This window comes from Mustela lutreola, chromosome 7 (assembly GCF_030435805.1).
Source record: "Mustela lutreola isolate mMusLut2 chromosome 7, mMusLut2.pri, whole genome shotgun sequence".
Taxonomy (NCBI): Eukaryota; Metazoa; Chordata; class Mammalia; order Carnivora; family Mustelidae; genus Mustela; species Mustela lutreola.
This window is the reverse complement of record NC_081296.1, coordinates 153,656,114-153,681,916: the sequence shown is the minus strand read 5'-3', so window position 1 is coordinate 153,681,916 and position 25,803 is coordinate 153,656,114. Positions and strand designations below refer to the sequence as shown.

Sequence of the window (25,803 nt, the reverse complement as noted above, 5' to 3'; positions counted from 1 at the left end):
ATACAGGAAGACCTTAAGAAGCAAGAAAAATATCAAATAAACCACAAGCTTTACACCTAAAGGGGCTAGGAAAAAAAAAATCAACTGAAACCTGTATATAACAGAAGGTAGGAAATAGCAAGATTAGAGCAGAAATAAATTATATAGAAACTAGGAAACAACAGAAGAGATGAAAGAAACCAGGTATCATTCATTTTTTTTAATAAATCAACTAGCCAAGGGGGGAAGACAGGAAACTGGGGAAGTAGGAGGAGGCGCCGTTTCAACCTGTGACCTAAAGTGAGCTGATTACCTATCAAAGAACTCTGATAACCCATGAAATAAAACTGATATCAGAATTACACATGTCTGGATTTCTACAGGGGCAGAAGACACCAGTGGGGAGGTAAAGCAGAGTAGGAAAGGCGGACTGATATTGGAAGATAAACAAAAGGGGCAGGGAGCCACCAGAGGCAACTGACTGGAAACTAATACTTCAATACAAGAGTGCCCTGCGTCTGGGGACCAGCATTAACTTGCAGTCTGCAGTGTATGGCCTAAATGCGCCCATAAAACAGCACAGGGTTGCAGATTAGATAAAATGACAGGACCCATCCATATGTTGTCTACAAGAGACCCATTTTGAACCTAAAGATACACCCAGACTGAAAGTGAAGGGATGGAGAAGCATCTTTCATGCTAATGGCCTCAAAAGAAGGCTGGGGTAGCGATTCTCATATCAGACAAATTACGTTTTAAAGTAAAGACTGTAGTCAGAGATACAGAAAGACACTATATCATTTTTTTTTTTTTAGTAAACTAATGGCATGTACTTTATTTTTTTAATTTATTTTTAAATTTATTTTCGGCATAACAGTATTCATTATTTTTTCACCAAACCCAGTGCTCAATGCAATCCGTGCCCTCTATAATATCCACGCACCAGCAAATACAAACCCGTCAGATTGTTTTTTAGAGTCCATAGTCTCTCATGGTTCAGCTCCCATTCCAATTTCCCCCAAAACTCTTCTCCTCTCTAACATGTCATGTCCTCCAAGCTATTAGTTATGCTCCACAAATAAGTGAAACCATATGATAATTGACTCTCTCTGCATGACTTATTTCACTCACCATAATCTCTTCCAGTCCCATTCATGTTGCTACAAAAGCTGGGTATTCATCCATTCTGATGGAGGTATCATACTCCATAGTGTATATGGACCACATCTTCCTTATCCATTCGTCCGTTGAAGCGCATCTTGGTTTTTTCCAATGTTTGGAGACCATGGCCATTGCTGCTATAAACATTGGCCCTTCTTTTCATGACATCTGTATCTTGGGGGTAAATACCCAGGAGTGCAATGGCAAGGCCATAGGGAAGCTCTATATTTAATTTCTTGAGGAATCTCCACACTGTTCTCCCAAGAGGCTGCACCAACTTGCATTCCCACCAACAGTGTAAGAGGGTTCTCCTTTCTCCACATCCCCCCCAACACATGTTTTTTCCTGTCTTGCTAATTTCGGCCATTCTAACAGGTGTAAGGTGATATCTCAATGTGGTTTTAATTTGAATCTCCCTGAGGGCTATTGATGATGAACATTTTTTCATGTGTCTGATATCCATTTGTATGTCTTCATTGGAGAAGTGTCTGTTCATATCTTCTGCCCAATTTTTATATGATTGTCTCTTTTGTGTGTGTTGAGTTTGAGGAGTTCATTATAGATCCTGGATATCAACCTATTGTCTGTACTGTCATTTGCAAATATCTTCTCCCATTCCATGGGAGAAGTTTTTTTGACTCTTTACTTTGCGGTGAAGAAACTTTTGATATTGATGAAGTCCCAAAAGTTCAATTTTGCTTTTGTTTCCTTTGCCTTTGCAGACATATCTTGAAAGAAGTTGCTGTGGCTGATATCGAAGAGATTACTGCCTATGTTCTCTTCTAGGATTCTGATGGATTCCTGTGTCACATTGAGATCTTTTATCCATTTTGAGTTTATCTTTGTGGACGGTGTAAGAGAATTGTTTCATTCCATTTCATTCTTCTACTTATAGCTGCCCAGTTTTCTCAGCATCATTTATTGAAGAGACTGTCTTTTTTCCACTGTATATTTTTCCGGTTTTGTCGAAGATTATTTGACCATAGAGTTGAGGGTCCATATCTGGGTTCTCTACTCTGTTCCACTGGTCTATGTGTCTGTATATATGCCAGTACCATGTTGTCTTGCTGATCACAGCTTTGTAGTAAAGCTTGAAATCAGGTAAAGTGATGCCCCACGTTTTATTTTCGTTTTTCAACATTTCCTTAGCGATCGGGGTCTCTTCTGATTCCATACAAATTTTAGGATTATTTGCTCCAGCTCTTTGAAGAATACCAGTGGAATTTTGATCAGAATGGCAGTAAAAGTATAGATTGCTCTAGGCAGTATAGACATTTTAACAATGTTTATTCTTCCAATCCAAGAGCATGGAATGGTCTTCCATCTTTTTGTGTCTTCTTCAATTTCTTTTATGAGTGTTCTGTAGTTCCTCGAGTATGGATCCTTTACCTCTTTGGTTAGGTTTATTCCCAGGTGTCTTATGGTTCTTGGTGCTACAGTAAATGGAATAGATTCTATAATTTCCTTTTCTGTATTTTTATTGTTTGTGTACAAGAAAGCAACTGATTTCTGTACATTGACTTTGTATCCTGCCACGTGCCTGTATTGCTGTATGAGTTCTAGTAGTTTTGGGGTGGAGTCTATTGGGTTTTCCATATAAAGAATCATGTCTTCTGCAAAGAGAGAGAGTTTGACTTCTTCATTGTCAATTTGGATACCTTTTATTTCTCTTTGTTGTCTGATTGCTGTTGCTAGGACTTCTAATACTATGTTGAACAAGAGTGGTGAGAGTGGGCATCCTTGTCGTGTTCCTGATCTCAACAGGAAGGCTGCAAGCTTTTTCCCATTGAGGATGATATTTGCTGTGGGTCTTTCATAGATAGATTTGATAAAGTTCAGGTATGTTCCTTCTTTCCCTATACTTTGAAGCGTTTTAATCAGGAACGGATGCTGGATTTTGTCAAATGCTTTTTCTGCATCAATTGAGACGACTATGTGGTTCTTCTCTCTTCTCTTGTTAATTTGTTCTATCACATTGATTGATTTGCGAATGTTGAACCATCCTTGTTGCCCAGGGATGAATCCCACCCGGTCATGGAGGATAATATGTGCTGTTGGATCCTGCGATATTGGTCTGAAATTCTCGTTTTTGGTAGGGCTTTTGCCTGGTTTGGGGATCAGGGTAATGCTGGCTTCATAGAAAGAGTCAGGAAGTTTTCCTTCTGCTTCAATTTTTTGAAACAGCTTCAGGGGAATAGGTGTTATTTCTTCTTTGAAAGTTTGGTAGAATTCCCCACGGAATCTGTCAGGTTCTGGGCTCTTGTTTTTTGGGAGGTTTTTGATCACTGCTTCAATCTCATTACTAGAAATTGTCCTATTCAGGTTGTCAATTTCTTCCTTGTTCAATTTTGGGAGTTTACAGTTTTCCAGGAATGCATCCATTTCATCTAGGTTGCTTAGCTTATTGGCATATAACTGTTGATAATAACTTCTGATGATTGTTTCTACTTCCTTGGTGTTTGTTGTGATCTCTCCCTTTTCATTCATAATTTTATGTAGTTGAGCTTTCTCTTTTTTCTTTTGGATTAGTGTGACAATGGTTTATTGATCTTATTGATTCTTTCAAAAAACCAGCTTCTAGTTTCATTGATACGTTCTACTGTATCTCTGGTTTTTACCTCATCGATCTCAGCTCTAATCTTGATTATTTCTCTTCTTATGTGTGGAGTTGGTTTTATTTGTTGTTGATTCTCAAGTTCTTTAAGGCGTACAGACAGCTGCTGTGTTCTGGATTTTTCAACTTTTTTGAGGGCTTGGATGGCTATGTATTTCCCCCTTAGGACTTCCTTTGCTGTATCCCATAGGTTATGGATCAAAGTGTCTTCATTCTCATTGGTTTCCATGAATTGTTTCAATTTTTCCTTGATTTCGTGGTTGATCCAACCATTCTTAAGCAAGGTGGTCTTTAGCTTCCAGGTGTTTGAGCTCCTTCTGAGCTTTTCCTTGTGATTGAGCTCCAGTTTCAAAGCATTGTGATCTGAGAATTTGCAGGGAATAATCTCAGTCTTTTGGTATCGGTTGAGTCCTGATTTATGACCCAGTATGTGGTCTATTCTGGAGAAGTTTCCATGTGCATTTGAGAAGAATGAGTATTCTGTTGTTTTAGGGTGGAATGTTCTGTATATATCTATGAGGTCCATCTGTTCCAATGTGTCATTCAATGCTCTTGTTTCTTTATTGATTTTCTGCTTCGATGATCTGTCTATTTCTGAGAGAGACGTGTTAAGATCTCCAACCATTAGTGTATTCATATCAATATGACTCTTTATTTATTTGATTAACAGTTTTCTTATGTAGTTGACTGCTCCCATATTGGGGACATAGATATTTACAATTGTTAGATCATCTTGGTGGATAGTCCCTTTAAGAATGATGTAGTGTCCTTCTGTATCTCTGACTACAGTCTTTAGTTTAAAATCTAATTTGTATGATATGAGAATCGCTACCCCAGCCTTCTTATGAGGCCCATTGGCATGAAAGATGCTTCTCCATCCCTTCACTTTCAGTCTGGGTGTATCTTTAGGTTCAAAATGGGTCTCTTGTAGACAACGTAGGGATGGGTCCTGTCATTTTATCCAGTCTGCAACGCTGTGCTGTTTTAGGGCCGCATTTAGGCCATTCACATTGTGGGTGATTATGATAGATACATTTTTATTGACATCGTGTTACCTTTGAAGTCTTTCTTTCTGTAGATTGTCTCTATATTTCTGTTCAATACTATTCTTGGGCTTTTTCCTCCTTTAAGGAAGCCCCCTTAATATTTCCTGTAGTATCGGCTTGGTGGTTGCATAGTCTTTTAAGCCTTGCCGGTCTTCGAAACTCTTTATCTCTCCTCCCATTTTGAATGTCAGTCTTGCTGGATAAAGTATTCTTGGCTGCATGTTCTTCTCATTCAGTGCCCTGAATATATCTTGCCAGCCCTTTCTGGCTTGTCAGGTCTCTGTGGACTGGTCTGACGTTATTCTGATGGGCTTTCCTCTATAAGTAAGGATCTTCTTTGTCCTAGCTGCTTTTAAGAGGTTCTGCCTACAATTATAATTATTCATTCTTACTATTAGGTGTCTCGAGGACTTTCAAGAATCTGTAATCTTGGGGGTAAACCTTGGCCTCTAGTACATGAACGCTTATTCCATTCGTGAGATTGGGAAAATTTTCATAAAGAACTTGTTCCACTATATCTACTAGGCTTCTTTCTTTCTCCTCCCTTCAGGGATTCCAATAATTCTGACACTGGAACGTTTCATGGCATCATTTATTTCCCTGTTTCTGTTTTTGTGGCTTCTATGCTGTTTTTTCCAGGCTTCCTCCTGATCCTTTCTCTCTGTTTGTCTTCCAGATCACTAATACTATCTTCTGTCTCAGTTATTCTAGTGTTGAGGGAATTTAGATAAGATTGGAACTCATTGAGAGCATTGTGAAGCTCCTCTCTGGTAGCTTTCAGCTCTTCCCTAATATTGAAAACATGATCTATGGTCGTTTTCAGTTCAGCCCTAATCAATTCTTTTTGGTCACCCATGGCTTTCTCCAACCTAGCTATTGCCTGTATAATGATTAGCCTGAATTATCTTTCTGACATATTGTCTATGTTGATAGTCATTAGCTCTGTTGCAGAAGATCCATCCTGTGTATTTTTCTTCTGTTGGGCATTCCTCCTCCTAGTCATTTTGGTGAGAGATGGCTGAATGGGTGTAGCTGGTTGTTTCGACTCTGTTTCAGTCAATGTGCACCCTGGAACGCTTCTGAGCAATCAGGGTTCCCCACCCAAATGAGAGGAAAAAGAAAAGGAAAAGAAAAAAAGAGAGAGGGAGAGAAACAGGAAAGAAAGGTGAGATAAAAGAGAAGGTTCAGCCCAAATGGGCCCCAAGGTAAGATTTATGAAGTATACAAACAGACACAAACAAATAAAAAGACTGATAAAAGTATATGACAAAAGAAAAAAATATATATATATTTGCATATATATATATATATATATATATATATATATGCAAATAAAGGAATAACCCCATCAAAAAGAACCCTGAGTGTAAGATATATATATATATATAATCAGGACAAACACAAAAACACAGTAATACTGGTGGAAGAAAAAGATGGGAGAGTGGTTATAAATTCTCAGTGTGTGTGAGGAAGGTTGTTTTGATTCTTCCTGGATGTATCTTGATATCTTTGTTAATGGTCTCAACTTTCCTAAGATAAAGGGGAATTAGGATTTGGTTTACCTATAGCGGTGGCATTGATGGGGAAAGGGGGTTACCTTGAAGTTTAACTCTATATGAATATTAGAAAATAAAAATTTAAAAATGTAACGAACTTTACTAAACTAAACTAAAATTAAAAAAAAGAAATTAAAAAAATAGAAATGCAAAAGGAAAACACAGGTGTATGTATCAAAAAGTTCAGGTTAGAAGGTTATTATGGGGGGCGCCTGGGTGGCTCAGTGGGTTAAGCCGCTGCCTTGGGCTCAGGTCATGATCTCAGGGTCCTGGGATCGAGTCCCGCATCAGGCTCTCTGCTCAGCAGGGAGCCGGCTTCCTCCTCTCTCTCTCTGCCTGCCTCTCTGCCTACTTGTGATCTCTCTCTGTCAAATAAATAAATAAATAAAATATTTAAGAAAATAAAAAAAAAAGAAGGTTATTATGGAATTTGATGTACTGGGCATCTCACTGTGAAGTAAATAGGTTAAAAAATTATCTATATAATAAAAAATTAACTATATAAAAAATGAGCCAGAATAGTGGGATCAAATTAATAATAAAAATTGTCCTATTAAGTAGTGGTGGTTTTTCTCTTATCGTCTTTTTTTTTTTTTTTCTTTCCTGGTTGTTTTTCTGGGGGAGGGCCTGCCACATGGGTTTTCAGTCAATGATGTTCTCTCAGTTAAGTCCTCCTGCCCCCCTCAAGGGGGTGGACTCTGAGGAAACTGGTTTTTTCAGGCTTTTGTTCTCTGGAGGTTTTTATATTTGTTCATTTTTGTTTTTCTCTCGCCTTGAATGCCTTTGATGGTTTTTGTAGGTTTAGAGGAAAGCAAACTGCACTCTGACCTCCCTCTCAGAGAGAAGCCTCGGTCTGGCTGCAGTGCCCAAATAAATTCCCCCTTGCCCGCTGGCAGAGCAGTTTCTCAATTGTGGGTCCTGGGGACTCAGGATTTTTTGCTTGTACCCAAAACCAAGGCAGCAGCGGCTGTCTGGTTAGCTCCAGACTTCCAGAGAAGTTCCAAGCAGAGGTCACACACTGAGATTTTCCTGCTGGCCCGGGCTGGGAGTGTCTGGTCTTTCCAGTCTGAGAGCACCTGGCTAGAGCCTGTGTGCACCTCTCTCAGGGGAGGGCACGGGGCATGACTCAGACTCTGATGGCACAGCAGAGCACTCACATGGGGACTGCAAAAAGGCTGTGCTTCTGTTGGCTGGCAAGGCTCCCAGCCCCTCATGGGAGCTGGGTGCCAAGCACTCTCAGGCATGCTGGAGGTTCAGGGACAGAGACCTGGTACCTCTGTAGCACTCTCTCTGGCTCTGCACCAGGGGTGGCTGTCCTGGGTCTGGGGACTTAAGGCCCTGTCCCTAAGACCCCGATTCCCACAATTTACCCCCCTCCACGATCCTTTGCTCTCCTTGAGTGCTTTCAACCAGTCTCCAAGTTAATGCTGGTCCCCAGATGCTGGGCACTCCCCTATTGGGGTGTTACTTTCCATTAGGTCACCTCTGGTGGCTCCCTCCCACTTTTTTTTTTTTATCTTCCAATATCAGTCCGACTTTCCCACTCTGATTTACCTGACCACTGGCCTCTTCTGCCCCTGTAGAGATCCAGACATGTATAATTCTGATCTCAGGCTGATTTCGTGGGTTATCAGAGTTCTTTGGAATGTAATCAGTTCAATTTAGGGTACAGGTTGAAAGGGAGCCTCCTTCTACTTCCCAGTCATCTTGTCTCCCCCCACCTCCATATATTTATCTCTTTTTGTCATTAATCACTTTATTTTGTAGTTATTTTTAAATTTTTATTTATTTATTTATTTTTAATTTTTAATTTTTTCAGTGTAACAGTATTCATTATTTTTGCACCACACCCAGTGCTCCATGCAATCTGTGCCCTCTCAAATACCCACTAGCTGGTTCCCCCAACCTCCCAACCCCTGCCCCTTCAAAACCCTCTGATTGTTTTTCAGAGTCCATAGTCTCTCATGGTTCACCTCCCCTTCCAATTTCCCTTAATTCCCTTCTCCTCTCTAACTCCCTATGTCCTCAATGCTATTTATTATGCTCCACAAATAAATGACCATATATTTCTGTTAAATGACATTCTTGGGGTTTTTCCTCATTTATAGAAGCCCCCTTATTATTTCCTGAAGTGTCAGCTTGGTGGTCACATACTCTTTTAAACCTTGCTGGTGTTGGAAGCTCTTTAGCTCTCCATCCATTTTGAATGTCACTATTTCTGGATAAAGTATTCTTGGCTGCATGTCCTTCTCATTGAGTGCCTGAATACATCTTGCCAGCCCTTTCTAGCTTCCCAGGTTTCTGTAGACAGGTCTGACATTATTCTCATGGGCTTTCCTCTGTACATCAGGAATCTCTTCCTTCTAGCTGCTTTCAAGATCTCCTGTCTAAAATTATAATTCATCATTTTCACAATCAGCAGTCTGGATGTCTTTCTAGATTCTATGATCTTGTGGGGGGACATATCTGCCTCTATGACACGAATGCTGATTCCATATGCCATATTGGGATAATTTTCATGGATAACTTGTTCCACTATATCCTCTGGTCTTCTTTCTTTCTCCTCTCCCTCAGGGATACCAATAATTCTGACATTGGAACATTTCAGGGCATAATTTATTTCCCTAATTCTGTTTTCATGGCTTCTAAGCTCTTTGTTTCAGACCTCTTCCTGATCCTTTTTCTCTCAGTTTGTCCCTAGATCACTAATTCTATCTTCTTCTTCTTCTAACTTGCCTCAGTTACCTTAGCTGTTAGAGAATTTAGATTAGATTGGAACTCACTGAAAGCATTGTTAACATCATCCCTGGTGCCTTTCACTTCTGCCCTAATGAATTCCCTTTTGTCAATAATGGTTTTCTCTAATTTAGCCCTTGCCTGGATAATTTTTAGCCTGAATTCCCTTTCCCACCTTCTGTTTATGCATACCCAATAGCTCTGATGGAGAAGGCACAGTATCTGAATTTTTTCTCTGATGCGCATTCCTCCTCCTAGTCATTTTGGTGAGAGATGGCTGAGGGGCTATTTAGCTGAGTGTATCAAATGTGATCCAGGCAAGGTGCATCCCTGAACGCGTCTGAGCTATGGGGAGTCCCCACCAAAGATAAAGAAAAATGAAAAAAAGAGAGAGAAAGATAGACACAAAAAAATGAAAGAAAAAAAAAAAAAAAAGAATAACCAGCCCAAATGGGCCCCAAGGGTAAGATTTATAAATTATACAAACAAAATCAGACAAACAAAAAGACCAACAAAATTAAATGACAAGAAAAAATAGAACCCACTCAAAATGAACCCCAAGTATAAGATTTATATACTACCATAACAACAACAACAACAACAACAAAATACAGAACCACTGACAGAAGAAAAAGATTGGAGGGTGGTTATAAATTTTCAGTGTAGGTGAAGACAGTTATTTTGATTCTTCCTGGGTCTACCTTGATATCTTTGATAAAGGACTCAACTTTCTCACAATAAAGGGGGATTAAAACTGATTTATATATAGGGTTCGTATTGATTGATTAAAGAAGATTACCTTGAAGGTCATCTCTATATGAATATTTAATAAATAGAAAAAGAAAAGAAAAACACTGGTATATGTATCCAAAAAAGTTCAAGTAAAAAGGTTAGTATGGAATTTTTTGTGCTGAACATCTTATTTTGATTGTAAATAAGTTAAAAAATAATTTTTAACTTATAATTTTATAACTTATAATTTTAACTTATTTACAATCACAAATGGCTATCAGACACATGAAAAAATGTTCATTATCACTAACCATCAGGGAAATTCAAATTAAAACCACATTGAGATACCACCTTACACCAGTTAGAATGGCCAAAATTAGCAAGAGAGAAAACAACATGTGTTGGAGGGGATGTGGAGAAAGGGGAACCCTCTTTCACTGTTGGTGGGAATGCAAGTTGGTGCAGCCTCTTTGGAGAACAATGTGGAGATTCCTCAAGAAATTAAAAATAGAATTGCCTATGAGCCTGCCATTGCACTCCTGGGTATTTAACCCAAAGATACAGATGTCGTGAAAAGATGGGCCATCTGTACCCCAATGCTTATAGCAGCAATGGCCATGGTCACCAAACTTTGGAAAGAACTCAGATGCCTTTCAACGGATGAATGGATAAGGAAGATGTGGTCCATATACACTATGGAGTATTATGCCTCCATCAGAAAGAATGAATACCCACCTTTTGTAGCAATATGGACAGAACTGGAAGAGATGATGCTGAGTGAAATAAGTCAAGCACAGAGAGTCAATTATCATATGGTTTCACTTATTTGTGGAGCATAACAAATAGCATGGAGGACAAAGGGTGTTAGAGAGTAGAAGGGAGTTGGAGGAAATTGGAAGGGGAGGTGAACCATGAGAGACTATAGACTCTGAAAAACAATCTGAGGGTTTTGAAAGGGCAGGGGTTGGGAGGTTGGGGTACCAGGTTGTGGGTATTGGAGAGGGCATGGATTGCATGGAACCCTGGGTGTGGTGCAAAAATAATGAATAGTATTATGCTGAAAATAAGTAAAAATAAATTTAAATAATTATTTTTTAGAAAAGGAATGAAAATAGTGGGAATTAATTAGAAATAAAAGTTGTATCTATGAAGTATACAATTTTAGGTCAATGCTGGAAGTTTTAATGTCTTCTTTTCCCCTCATATAGGGGTTTTAGTTTTTATGAGGACACTGTGTCGGTTTTTTTTTTTTTTTTTTTTTTGGCTGGTTCTCTGGGAGAGGTATCTGCTGGGTTGTTTTTCAAGCAGTCTTGCTTGGGTTGACTCCTCCTGCCCCCTAAAAAGGGGCTGGGCTCTGAAGAACCCGGTTTTTCAAGCTTTTGTTCTCTGGAGGGTTTTTTTTTTTTTTTAATTTTCCTTTGGTGGCTTTTGATGATTCTTCAGAGATTTAGAGGAAAGAAAACTGCACCCAGACCTCTCTCTCAGAAAGAAGCCTCAGTCTGTTCCTCTCTGGGAGGTCCAGAGCACATAGACTCCCCCTCTGCCACCTTGCACCAGCCAAGCATGTCCCCAGACACCATCTCACGTGTCGCAGGAGCTCCCACTTGTTTCTGCACCATAGGTACTAAAACCATGAGCAATATCGGTCCGGGGAGACCACTTCCAGTGACTGCCTTTGCCAGACTGCTGACTGGGCAGGTCCAGACAGCCAAAGAGATCCCAATCAGAGACAGCATGCTGAGATTTTCATGTTGTCCTGGGCTGGGAATGCTGAGTCTTGGTTGGTCATAAGACCAGTCATCAGAGCCTGCATGGACCTCTCCATGCATGGAGAGTGTGGAGCATGGCTCAGGCACCCACTGTGCAGTGTGGGTACAGAGTGCAACAAGCTGAGGTTCTAGAGAGCATTGGCTGGCGTGAAGCTGGGCTCTCTCACATGTACCAGTGGCTCAGGGAGCATGGCCGGGATGCTTCACCACACTCTCTCTGGCATTTTGATGGCTGGTGGAAGTTTTTTGCTCTTTTTGAGTGCTTTTAGCCAGCTCCAAGTTAATGCTGGTCCCCAATCACAGGACACTCTTATATTGGGGCATTACTTTCCAATGGGTCACTTTGGGAGGCTCTCTCCCCCATCCCTTTATCCTCCAAAATCATCCCATCATTCAAACTCCACTGCTTGAAATCATCACTGGCATCTTCTGCCCTCATAGATATCCAGAAGGGTATAAGCCTGCATCTCAGGCTGATTTCATGTGTGTTCGGAGGGGTCTGATAGATAATAAGATCACTTTATGGGACCAGTTAAAAAGGCATCTTCTACTTCTCTGCCATCTTGCTCTCTCTTACAATTTATACTTTCAAAAATATCTGTATCAAAATGCCATCAAAAGCTTTTACAGCACTGAAACAAACAATCCAAAATTTGTTGGAGCCCTAAAAGACATCAAATCACCACGGAAATGTTGAAAAAGAAAACAAAAGCTGGGACCTTCACAATGCCTGATTTCAAGCTATCGCCATAGTCATCAAGAGAGTATGGTGCTGGCACAAAAACAAACACATAGATCAATGGGAAAGAATAGAGACCCTATATTATAGAGGGCACGGATTGCATGGAGCACTGGGTGTGGTGCAAAAATAATGAATACTGTTATGCTGAAAAAAAAAAAAAGAATAGAGACCCTAGAAATGGACCCTCAATTCTATGGTCAAATAGAATTGCTCTTTGACAAATCACAAAAGAACATACAATGGAAAAAAAGAGAGTCTTTTCCATATATGATTCTTGGAAAATGGGACAACCACATGCAGAAGAATGAAACTGGACCATTCTCTTACACTACACACTAACAGAAACTCCAAATGGAAGAAGGACCTCAATGTGAGACAGAAATCCATCAAAATGCTAGAGAACACAGGTAGTAACCTCTTCGACACTGCCCACAACAACTTCTTTCAAGACACCTATCTAAGGCAAGAGAAACAAAAGCAAAAATTAACTTTTGGGACTTCATCAAGATAAGCTTTTGCACAATGCAATATACAGTCAACAAAATTAAGAGAGTTCTGGAGCATAACAAATAGCATGGAGGACATGGGGAGTTAGAGAGGAGAGGGGAGTTGAGGGAAATTGGAAGGGGAGGTGAACCATGGGAGACTATGGACTCTGAAAAACAATCTGAGGGTTTTGAAGGGGCAGGGGGTGGGAGGTCGGGGTATCAGGTGGTGGATATTATAGAGGGCACGGATTGCATGGAGCACTGGGTATGGTGCAAAAATAATGAATACTGGCAAAAAAATTTTGCTAGAACTGAGGCAGCAATTCAGCAAAGTGACAGAATATACAATCAAGGACCAGAAGACAACTGCATTTCTATACACTAACAATGAGGAAGAATAAGGGTGATCAATCAGTTTATCTCCTTGACAATTGCACCCAAAGAAAAAATGATACCTAGAAATAAACCTAAATAGAGAGGTAAAGAATCTGTACTCTAGAAACCACAAAACACATATAAAAGAAATTTAGAAAGACATAACGAAATGGAAAAAACATTCCATGTTTTTCCATTCTCAAAAAAGCAGGAAAAAATATCCAATGGAAAAAAGTCCCTTCAGTAGATGGTTTGGGAAAGTTTGACAGCAACATGCAGAAGAATGAAACTGAATCATTCTCTTACACCATTTGCAAAGATGAACTCAAAATGGATGAAAAGCCAAAATGGGAGTCAAGAATTCATCAAAATCCTAGAGAAGAATGCAGGCAGCAACCACTTTGATCTCAGACACAAGGACTTCTTGACAGTCAAATCTCCAAAGGCAAGACAAATAAAGAAACAATGAACGATTCAGACTTCATCAAGATAAAGAGCTGCCCAGCAAAGGAAACAAGTCTACAAAGCTAAAAGGCAACCTCAGAGTTAGAGAAGATATTTGTAAATGCCGTATAGATAAAGGGTTAGTATGCAAGATCTACAAAGAATTTAACAAACTCAACACCATAAAACACCCAAATAATCCAGGCAGGAAATGTGTAGAATACACAAATAGATATTTCTCCACAAAAAACAAAACAAAACAAAACAAAACAAAAACAACAACAACAAATGGCTAACAGATGCAAGAAAAACTGTTCAATATCACTTGGCATCAGGAAAAAAGAAATCAAAACTACAATGAGATACCACCTCACCCTAGTCAGAAGAGCTAAAATTATTGAGTTGGAAACATTGGTTGGCAGGGATGCGAAGAAAGGGTAAGCCTCTCCCACTGTTACTGGGAATGCAAGCTCGTACAGCTACTCTGGAAAACAGAAAAGAGTTTCCTCAAGACGTTAAAAATAGACCTACCCTAAAACCCAGCACTTCCAATAGTATGTATTTACTCCATAGTACAGATGTAGTGAAAAGAAGGGACACATGCACCCCAATGTTCACAGCAGCAATGTCTACAATAGACAAACTGTGTCAGGAGCTCAGATGTCCTTCAACAGAAGAATGGATAAAGAAGATGCAGTTCATATATACAACGGAATATTGCTCAGCCTCCAGAAAGGATGAATACCTAACATTTGTATCAACATGGATGGAACTGGAAGGTATTATTGTAAGTGAAATGAGTCAGGCAGAGAAAGATAATTATCACATGGTTTCACTCATATGTAGAATAAGGAATAGTGCAAAGGACAATAGGGGAAGGGAGGGAAAACTGAATGGGAAGAAATCAGAGAGCGAGACAATCCATAAGAGACTCTGGACACAGAGTAACATGTTGAGGGTTCAGAAGGGAAGGAGATAGAGAGATGGGGTAAGAAGGTGATGGATATTAAGGAGGGGACATGATCTAATGGGCCCGGGAGATTAATGAAACTAGTTAATCATTGAACACTACATCAAAAACCAACGATGTAAAAAGAAAAAAAAAAAAAACCTAATGATGTACTATACATTAGATAATTGCACTTAATTAAAAAATGATTAATACCTAAAACCTACAAAGAACTTAGCAAACTCAACACCCAAAAATCAATTAATCCAGTCAAGAAATGTGGAGAAAACAAGAACAAACATTTCTCCAAAGAAGACATACAAATGGCCAAGAGACACATGAAAAAATCCTCCACATCATTCAGCATCAGGGAAATACAAATCAAAACCACAATATGATATGACAACACAGGTGACAAAGGCTACAATGACAAGACAGGAAACAACAAATGTTGGCAAGGATGTGGCGAAAGGGTAACCCTCTTGCATTATTGGTGGGAATTCGACCTGGTGCAGCCACTCTGGAAACAATATGTCAGTGCACATCCCAGAGCTCAGGACACCCTGGGAAGTAAGACCATGGAATGACAGGTAGTGTCTCTGGAGGAGGAATATGGTTACTTGTGGCCCTCAGGGCCCTCTGACCATGAGCCCCAGCCATAGATACGGGTGCAGACAGAAGCTGGGAAGTGACAGGTTCCTGTAGGGCTCTGCCGTGTCCAATGCTGGGAACAAACCCATGCTTAGGGCTCCTCTGTATTCTTGGCTCTGAGTCACAATTTCCCTTATAACTTTACACTCTGGGAAAATGGTTCAGGTACCCCTGAGCCTTCATCGATTCAGTCATTGCAAGATGCTAAATAACACAAATGATCTTATTTATGTCCTCTCCATTTAAAGATGTTATCCTGCTTATATAATGACTTAGGTTTCAAAGACATATTCCATGGACTGTTATAGGGCAAGATATGTTCTATAGCTTACACAAAATTATACAACAACCAATATCTGCAAGGAGGCACCACCACCCTAAGTGGAAACTGTGCTTATTCATTAAAAAAAGTAACACATATCCTTACTTGGGTGTTAACCCAAAGTTGACACCAAAATATTCTTTCCTCATGAAAATATGGTTTTAGAAACAATGACAATTTTGGACATTCCATTTTATGTGTTCATAATGATATGATTCCTCTGTAGTGTCTTTTAAAATAATATAAACTTATGTAAGTATCCATCTGTCATCTATCTGTTCTATGGGCATCTGATCTCTATTTGAAGTCTATTCATCTATCTAAGCATTTATCCTCTTGCTGCAGGTTTTTCAGGAATATGAACATAACCCACACAATCTCTTATTAGACCTCTAATGATTAGGTCCTAATAATTTCTGGGTCCTTAACACCATTTCCTTCAGGTTAGTATTTTATTGTCATTAACTCCATGCCTGAATTAATGATTATCTCTGTGCTGCATAAGAAAAAATTTACCCACTTTTTTTTAAAGCAAGATCCTCCTCCAACAGATAAAATGCACCTGTGTGAGGTGGATTTCTCAGGACTAGGGAGGCACCCTCCCAGCATAGGAACAGAATAGGTGCCTTGTGTTGGTGTCCATGCACTTGCAGACAAAGATATCACTTACACGTTTTGCAGACATCTTCGCAGACAAAGCCCATTAGCAGAGACCATTGGGATCAAAGGTCCCCAGATGCACCCATGCTGCACAGGTAGTTGTTCATTTGGAAAGCTGTAGCTACAAAGTGTGGATCCCATTAAGTATCTTCTTGAAAAATAGTTTAGCCCACTGAGCCACCCAGGCGCCCCGAAAAATAGTTTATATTAAAATGAATTTTGAATCACTCGTTTATTCAACATTTATTCTTATGCTCAGAAAGTGAGGCCATCTATTGACCTGCTTCCAACACAGCTCATAGACCCAGGGCTCACCCATCCCAGAGCAACATACCTTGTGAGTTCAACAAGGAGATACCCACGGGTGGTCCTGGAAGTTCCAGAAGAGCCTAACTCTTTCCTGTCTACTTCCAAGGACAGGTTCCTTCCCACACATGCAAACTTCTCCTCAACCTCTAGGGTAAAATTCACTCTCAGGTGTGGTAGCTCACAGCTCTCTCTCCAGACAGGGTGAGGTCTCTGGGGAAGGCAGAGCTTTGGTCTGGAGAAAAATGAATTTCTAGGTCCTTCTCTGTGTCTGGTGACAGCTCCCCAAAGAGATGGTCCAGATGTCAGACATGGGACTATTGGGATGGTTGTGAGTGTCGTGAATGATGAGGCCTTGTGCCAAGGTGTCCTGCCCCAGGTTCTGCTTCAGGAGTCAGGCTCATGCCTGGTGAGGGACTGACAGACCCTGCACCTCAGTGTCACCATCTCCGGATTCTCTGTGTCATGCAGTAATTTCTGGTGGAAATGAATCAACCAACACCAAGTGACTGGGGGCAGTGAATTGGTTTATAAATCATAGATAAATCACACATGACACTCCATCCAACAAGAGCTACATGTACATCTCCAGAGTCACATCCAAGAACAAGTTCTTGCAGCTGACTGATCTCCATGCCACCAAGGTCCTGGACATGTATTACTGTGTAGAGACATAGTGAGGGAATGTCAGTGTGAGCCCAGATGCAAACCTCCCTGCAGGGACACAGGAGAGGGTGGGCTGCAGGAACAGTCAGGAAACCAGTGGGCGCTTGGGTCACCAAGGGGTGCTTGGGTCACTAGGGGCACTCAGGACACCACAGGGCTCTAAGACCCAGCAAATACAGGGTTGGTCTAGCTGCTGGTGAAGAAGGTGAATTGATTTCCTTCTCAACTATAAACATATATACTGGGCTTGAGGGGGTGTGGATTTGTACAGGTTATGATTTTTTAGTATTTATTTATTTATTTTTAATTTGTTTTCAGCATAACAGTTTTCATTATTTTTGCACCACACCCAGTGCTCCATGCAATCCATGCCCTCTATAATACCCACCAACTGGTACCCCAACTTCCCACCCCCCTGCCACTTCAAACCCCTCAGATTGTTTTTCAGAGTCCATACTCTCTCATGGTTCACCTCCCCTTCAAATTTCCCCAAACTCCCTTCTCCTCTCTAACTCCCCATGTCCTCCATGCTATTTTTTATGCTCCACAAATAAGTATTTATTTTTTTAGTATTTTAGTATTGTATGTTATAACCATTGAGTTTCGAGTTGAAATAATATTTACACTAAAATATATTTTAGGTGTTCTCTGGAAATAAAAGATGAAAAATATATATTCCAAAGAAATAATAATGTGCAACTATTTCCTCTTATCCTTCCAGATTTTATGAATATTTATTGATATTTCTAACTACAAACCAATTGGATTTTAATATATAACTATTAAGAAATGTATGGTTTAAAATATCTAGAGTAATCTATTTACTAAATATTTTAATGAATATTATTATTAAATATTTTAATACTATTTAATACTCTTAAACACCCTTATTAAATTTCTCAATTAAATACTTTTATAAACAGTTCCTAAATAATAAAATTGAATGATGGACAAAGTATCAGTATTTGGGATTATCCTTAACTGACTTCAATATATCCACATACTACACATGAATTAATTTTTCATTTTTCACTTCAAATGTAGTCATTCATTAGAGTGTTCCTGACAAAATCAGTATTGCTCCGTGTTTTGGAAAGATGACATCGTCTTGAGACTCTCATCTGCAGTTTTGCTTCTGAAAGGCTTTAAGAATCGCCCCCAGGTTGAGCAGAAATTGTCTTCCCCCATCGGTGTCTAAGGACCAGGGATCTCTCCCTTCTTAGATCTCATGATCTTTTCATCATCTCTTTACTCCTCATTATCCTCACCCATCTCTTGACCCAAACACACATGACACTTCATTCATAGAATTGTGATTGTTAGCCCTTCGCATGTCTGACATATTTTAGCACTTACAAGCCACAAGAACATACCAGAAGCTCCATGTACTAGTCATAGTTCTCCTGAGGAAAGGAACACATAGCCCACTGCATATATCACTGAAGAGTCTGAGAAGTCCCATGATCTACTATCACAAGGTGGAGACCCAGGACAGCCAGGGATGAAAGTCTCACCAGATTCCCAGTGTGGTCTAGACAGAGATCCTGGGGACCTGAAGGCGTAACTGCATCCAAGGGCAGTAGGTGACCAGTGTTCCTGCTCAAACATGTACACAGGAAGTAAACGTGAAGGAATTCCTCCTCCCTCAGCCTTTTATTCTACTCAGAACCTTCATGGATTGGATGATGCCCATGTACAGAGAGACCATGGATGCAAATGCCAATCCATTCCAGAAACAGCATCACAGACACCCAGAGAAACAATGTTCAATCCATGTAACCATGTCCCTGTCACACTGACACATTGAGTAAACCAACCATCAACGTCCTGTAAACTGTGCCTCCATACTCATTGCCTTAATCACACTCATTCTACAAGCACAGAAAATAACACAGTCACAATTTCACCATATATGATACAAGTATCCTGCATACAACCAAAACCATCTGAAACCTTCTCCAGAAAAGGAGGTGAAGCTCTTCAGTGGTGTTTTCTCTTCTCATTGATATCCTTAAACTGAAATATTATGATGCATAATTAAGAATTCTTAAATGTAATGATATAAAGTCAATACATCTTATGTTATATGGCAAAGAAAAAGACAGGAAACAAAATGAAGACATACCCATGTTTGAAAACAACAAGGAGGACGTAAGCAAGATAACTAAGGTCCACATTTCTGTAACTGGAAATAACTGAAAATTGGGATATAGAGCTGCTTTCATACTCTACCAATGATGTATCCTCTCTGTTGTCCGCCAAATATTCAAGCAGTGCCAGACCATTACCTGACAGGATGACCAATATCTTCATTCCAGAAGGATCTTGAATTTGCCTCAAATTTGCAAGATGTTGACACTGAATTAATGCTGTAATCCTGCCTTCATGAGGGAAATTCTGTCGTATAAAACAGGTGCTCCAGAGAGGTGGAGAACGTGATAAGACAAGTGAATTCCCTCTGAGGAACTAACTGAAGGTTTTGGAGGGGACAGGGGTAGGAGATTGGTTGAGTCTGGTGGTGGATATTGTGGAAGGCAGGTATTGGGTGGAGCACTGGGCGTGGTGCATAAACAATGAATTCTGGAACACTGAAAAGAAATTTAAAAAATAAAAACATTTTTTTAAATAAATAATTTTTAAAAGACTAGTGTGTTCCACCTTTAACTGGTGTCTGAATATTATACAGAAACAAATGTGAACCAGGTTCAACTTTTTCTTCCCCTTGGAAGTAATTGTAGAGCTCTCCCCATGAGGCCATATATGTAGGTTAGGAGAGAGAAAGCAGTACAGCAGGATGGGAGATCATGGACATGTAGAAAATTCTTCATGTGACTTACTTGTGTTTTCAAGATCTCTTCAGACACCATTATTTTTCCATCAGCTGATGGAGTATCACTTTACATGCTCCACTTTATGGCTTGGACATTCAAATAACACCCACTTCAAGATGGACAGCTCAATTTCCATGGCAACCTAGTGACTCGGGCTTGAACTTATGGTTCCTAAGATAAAGGAACAGGCTTCCAGCTATTTCTCAAAAGAAGAATTATGATCTGCAAAGAATGGTGGAGTTTTACTCCAAAATTTTAAAGTCCAAGACTGTGATTTACCTTCCACAGCTCTTAACAACTTGTGCAGCACAAACTGGACATGGGAATGGACATGGGGTGAACTTCACCATCCCTACATCCTCTATATCCATGGCGGTAGGACTAATCTTAGCAGTTCTTCAAGGAACATGTATCAGCATAATGTCCTATTCTAGAAAGAGATAATTATATACATCAGTACTTTCATCCTCACAAGATACCACTACACCTGCACTAAGAATGGCTACAATACAAAAAGGCAGACAATACCATATGCCAACAAGCATGTACACAATGGAGGGTTATTATTCATTTCCAGCTGAAATTTCACCTGCAGAAAGAACATATGTAATTAGGTCCCATGGTAAGAGAGCCTGAGAAGTCCCAGGCTCTGTCCTCTACAAGCTCGAGGGGATGGTGGAATAAATTATTCTCAGGCTGTTGGATGGAGAACAAGGGAACCCCTGGATGTATTGCTCAGTCCAAGAGTAGGGTAGGAAAAGAGGAGATGAGCAGTTCAGGCAATGAGATTGAAATGAAAGGGTGACTTCCTTCTTCTTATGCCTTTGTTCTCCAGGTTCTCAATGGGTTGGAGGATACTCATCTCCACTTGGAAAGGAAATCTGTTACATAGCAGGGATCCAATGCTAATATCACCTAGAAGCACACCAATTTTTATGGAAATCCAAGGTTTCTGTGCAAGACTTGTAGACTCAGCCAGGTCTGTGCCTCTCTGTAGTGTAGGGAATGGACACCTATGTGACTGCAACTTTCTAAGGGGACCAAGAAATATATCTTCCTTTTTAAAATATCTTCGATATTTTCTTGCTTCAAAGATGGTGTGATAAGAACCCAGTGCTTTATATATAGAGGCTCAAAATGGCACTCTGCTGTTTTATTTCAGAATATCTTAACCTTATTTCCCTTCCTCTTCTGATCAAGTGGTCCTATGAACCCAACTGCTGTTTTAATGTGGAAAGCCCAGTGAATATTATTCAATAAGTATATCATTTTGCAGTAAGTGACTGTTGCCACCTGGCATCCAGGCACATACTCTCACCCAACAAGTCACAAGGAGAAATAAACAATTGTCAGCAATGAGACAATCACTTTGATCAGGAAGTCAGAGGTGCTCCAAAAGGATGAGAATAGCAGGGATATGGTCAGCAGCACTCAATATCCCACTGCAGTGGACATTGCTGCATTGTGAATGGATTGGCTGGATGGCAGTGTTCTTGATGCACAGGATCCTTTCAGGAATGGAAAGTACTGGATCTGGAGACAGAACACAAGTCTTCTGCTCACCCTGTGGGTTCAAAGGGACTGATCTAAGAAAAGCTAAACTGAGGTTGATCAGAATTGCACCTGAAATTGAATTCCTCCATTTTATCATTTTCCTTAAGATTCTTCCTTCTTTGGTGTACTACAAAACACAGTTATGCTGAGGGTTTGGTGATTAAGAGAGGTCTCTGGTGTGTACTGGTGTGTACTCTGCACTGTTTGTTCTCTGCTGTTCTGTTTTAGCAGGAATTGCTTTCAGGCCAATTGTCTACAGAGCCTCTCCTAGCCTACAGTGGTCTGTGTTCAGTCCCTGGCCAGAAACTAAGGACTTTTAAGTAGGTGGGCTCTGCTGGGATTGTTAAATGAGAACTGATACCATCTCCTTAGAACTGATGTCCTGCAGAATTCCCTGGTTGGATGTGGAGTGTGCAGGGTACAGCCACTCTGGAAAACAGGGTGTAGATTCCCCAAATACTAAAAGTAGAACTACACTATGACCCAGAAAACACAGGACTGGATATTTACCCAAAGAGCACAAAAAGACAAGCACACAGAGCACCTCACACCCTTAAATTAACAGCAACATTATTTACAATACCCAAACTATACAAACAGCCCACGTGTCCACTCATTGATGAATGATAAAGAAGATGTGGTATATTCAGAGAGTTAAATGTTACTCACTCATAAAAAAGAATGAAATCTTGACATTTCCAATGACTTGGATGGAGCTGGAGAGTTTTATGCTAAGTGTATTAGTCAGTGAAAGACAAATACCACATAATTTCACTCATATGTTGAATTTTAGAAACAACTACATTTCAAAAAGGATAAAAGGGGAGGAAAAGAAAGAGAGAAAACAAGAAACACACTCTTAACTACAGATAACAGACTGATGGTTACCAGAGGGTTGGCAGGTGGAGGTGGGTTATGTAGGTTTGGGTCTTGTTAAATATGCCCTATGTTAAATAACTGTAATTGAAATAAAAACTTAAAAAATAACTGCAAACAGTGATTGTGTTTGTTCTCCTGAACCTCACAACATACTACAGAAGGATTTTTCCATTAAACAAAGCTTATATTATTCAGGGATTTACTAATTACCACTTCTGTGAAACTGAATGGTTAACAAACTACCAAGATCCAAATTCCTGAACTCCTATTACTATAAAGTGACTCATTCTGGGAAACATAAATAATTATTAGATTTTTAAGGTTTTATAGCTTGTAGGGTTAGGGAGTCACTTGCCTATTTTTAAATTTAGCTTCTTGACTATTCATTTGCTTTAATTTAACTTTCATATAATTAGTCTTCTGTTTATGTCCTTTTTATGAGAGAGTAGAAAAGACCAACACAACTGGTAAACATTAATATACTTTATGTATCTCAACTCTACATGGTTAAACCAGTAACTCCAGGAAGCTCTTGGAAAGGTTTGGATGACATCCTATGAGGGACAAGACTAAGGTCCAGTCCTGAGGCCCTGATCATTGCAGGGCTGGTCCACACGTCAGGTGTGGTGGAAGAAATGAGACTCTGTTGGAGATGCTTCAGTGTGAAATCATGTGGTGTGTATGGTTATCACCATTGCATTTTTACCTTTCAAAAATTTAAGATGCTACATATTATGTGGTGTGATTTTTTCTAAAATAAAAAAATTAAAGGCAGGAGTTTTTAACAACTAATACAGAAAATCTATGCTCATATATTTAGTGAATATTTTTAAAGTTTTCAGAATAATTTGAATAGTTTCTCTAATTTAGGTTGAAAGAGAGAAATTCAGTCTCAAAGTTCATAATCATTGGGTTCTAGAGAAATGAGACTCAACTCTTTACATTTTCACATTTTCTCCCTGACTGGTTGTGGACATAATAAAATAAAACAGTCATGACTAACTGTGTGGAGCCATATGTTTTGGCTTTCCTTACTTGTCTGTGCCCACACCTCATTGGCAGCTGTCCAAACACCATGCATCCCACATCCTGCCCAAGTGTGGTTGTCCTGAGCTCCTGGGCCAGGCTGGATCTCAGCGGTGCATCTGAGAACTCATGAAGCATGGACAAGTGTCAGCTGGCCTTTCCTTGCACCTCCCATTCCTCTGCAGGAACAAGCCCAAGCTTGAGGATGCATGTTTATGACGTGTTGTTCCCCTGGTCCTCACTGCCTGACACCACACATGTATTCCAGTACCTGCAGCTTTTTTATTTATTTTATTTTTAAGTTAAATTTTATTAGTTACCACACAGTGTAATATTGGTTTCTGGAGTGTAATTCAGTGATTCATCCTTACATACAACACCTAGTGTTCATCAAAACCGGTGCCTTCTTTCATGATCATCATCTCCACAATCCTCACTCATCTCCCTCCAACAACCTGCGGTTTGTTCTCTGTTACTAAGAGTCACTTGTGGTTGTTTCCCTCCCTCATTTTTATCTTTTCCTACTTTGCTTATGTTCATTTGTTTTCTTCATGAATTCCACATATGAATCATAAATGGGATAAGATATTTGGAAAAAACATATCTGATAAAGTTTAATATCCATAATCTATAAAGACTTTCCCACACTCAACATGCAAATAATACAGTTAAGAAGTGGTCAGAAGAAAGGAAGGAATAAACACTTATTGAAATAAGATGTCCAGGTAGTTATCAGGTACATGAAAAGACGCTCAACATTAGCCATCATCGAGGAAGCACAAATCAAAACCATGGAAAGATGTCACCTCATACCTGACAGAATGACTAAAATCCAATATCTGCTGGAGACAATTCTCAGACCAATGGCAATTTCATTAGTGATACACATCAAATATAATTGGAAGCATATAGAGATGTGGTATCTAGGACTACTTCTCCAAGGACAAGTAGTTGACCCCCACCTTACTGAGACAGGAGACATTTCCCATATAGAACCTATGAATTTATACCCTCAGGAGGGAAAGACCTCAGTGACTTGAGAGCACCTGATAGATCGTAGGTACTTGATCCAAGATTCCTGCTCACGTCTGAATACAATAAATATTGGATACTGTAGCCTATGAGCAGAGTGTGGAGCTCAAGTAAAGGAAGTAAGTATGAGGACATGTCCTACCAATAGGACAATCCATAGTGGTTATGCTGAGAGGGTAACTCTTTGCATGTTGGATAAAGTCCCTGTATCTCTGCAAGGGTCTGTGACACCTGCTTGTGCATTGGGACCAACAGGGTGCACTCACAATCCCTCTGACTCAAGAACCATGAAGCTTATGATCCAGGACAAAAGGTTGGTTGATGGCTGGTCTCCTCTTGATGGTTTCCAGCTAAATGCTCTGTTAACTTCCCCTGCACAGAAACACAGTAAGCAGTTTGTAAATCTGTGGAAATGCAAAAGAGTCCTCCATTTTTGGATAAAACCATCAAAATGACAAAAATCAAATTTGCCAAGGGTGAAGCACTGGGATAAATATAATTGATACCATCATGATAATAAATATGAGCATAGAAATACAATGATCTCCATTTCAGAAATGAAGAATTGTCTTTAACTAACAGCATGCATTCTAATCTCAGGTGTTCTGATGTTAATTGTTTAAATAATAATTCCATTCTTTTATCTTTATTTAAAGTTTTCCATTGATATGTACAAAAAGAACAGGTATAAATGCCCCTTGTGGTTGTTGACAGCCCACAGCATCTCCACAAGCTTTGAGTGTTTCTGTCAAGCCTTCTCGGTGTCACCAAGTTTCTGTGTCAGAAAAACCTGGTCACCACACATCAGTCTATTGGGAATTCTGGAAATTCAGGAAGCCTGCAAGTCTCATGTCCTGCTCTGTCTGCAGGAGGTTCAGGGGAGCAAACAGTTCCCATGATAAGGTGCACAGACTGCGATACTGGGGCTCAACTTCACCTGCTGTGCTCACCTGGAAGTTCACACAATGATGCTTTGCTGCAGTGTGTACATACCCACCTGTAAAATACTGTAAACTTAGTACCTACAACACAACGATGAGGTGCATAGTGAAAAAAGGAATATAATGAGTGTTATGCAGTTTCTCTACCAAAATCACAAAGTAAAAGAGTACAATTTCCTCAAAGATATCATGGTGACCAAACTCCCTCAGGAATCTCACAACTACTCTAGGTCACTGCCATCATGCGGATGCTACCTGGAAAAATAGATACATACTCAGGGAACATGCAAATAGGGCCTTCCCTCTGCTGATTAAAACAGCCCAGCCCTGACCATGCAGCTGGG

At 39.9% G+C, this 25,803-nt stretch overlaps 1 gene segment (V, D, J or C); it reads left to right on the top strand.

Annotated features, from left to right (window-relative positions):
* LOC131837084 (immunoglobulin heavy variable 3-33-like) overlaps positions 1 to 25,803 on the top strand; it is a 69,529-nt gene that overhangs the window by 1,038 nt on the left and 42,688 nt on the right.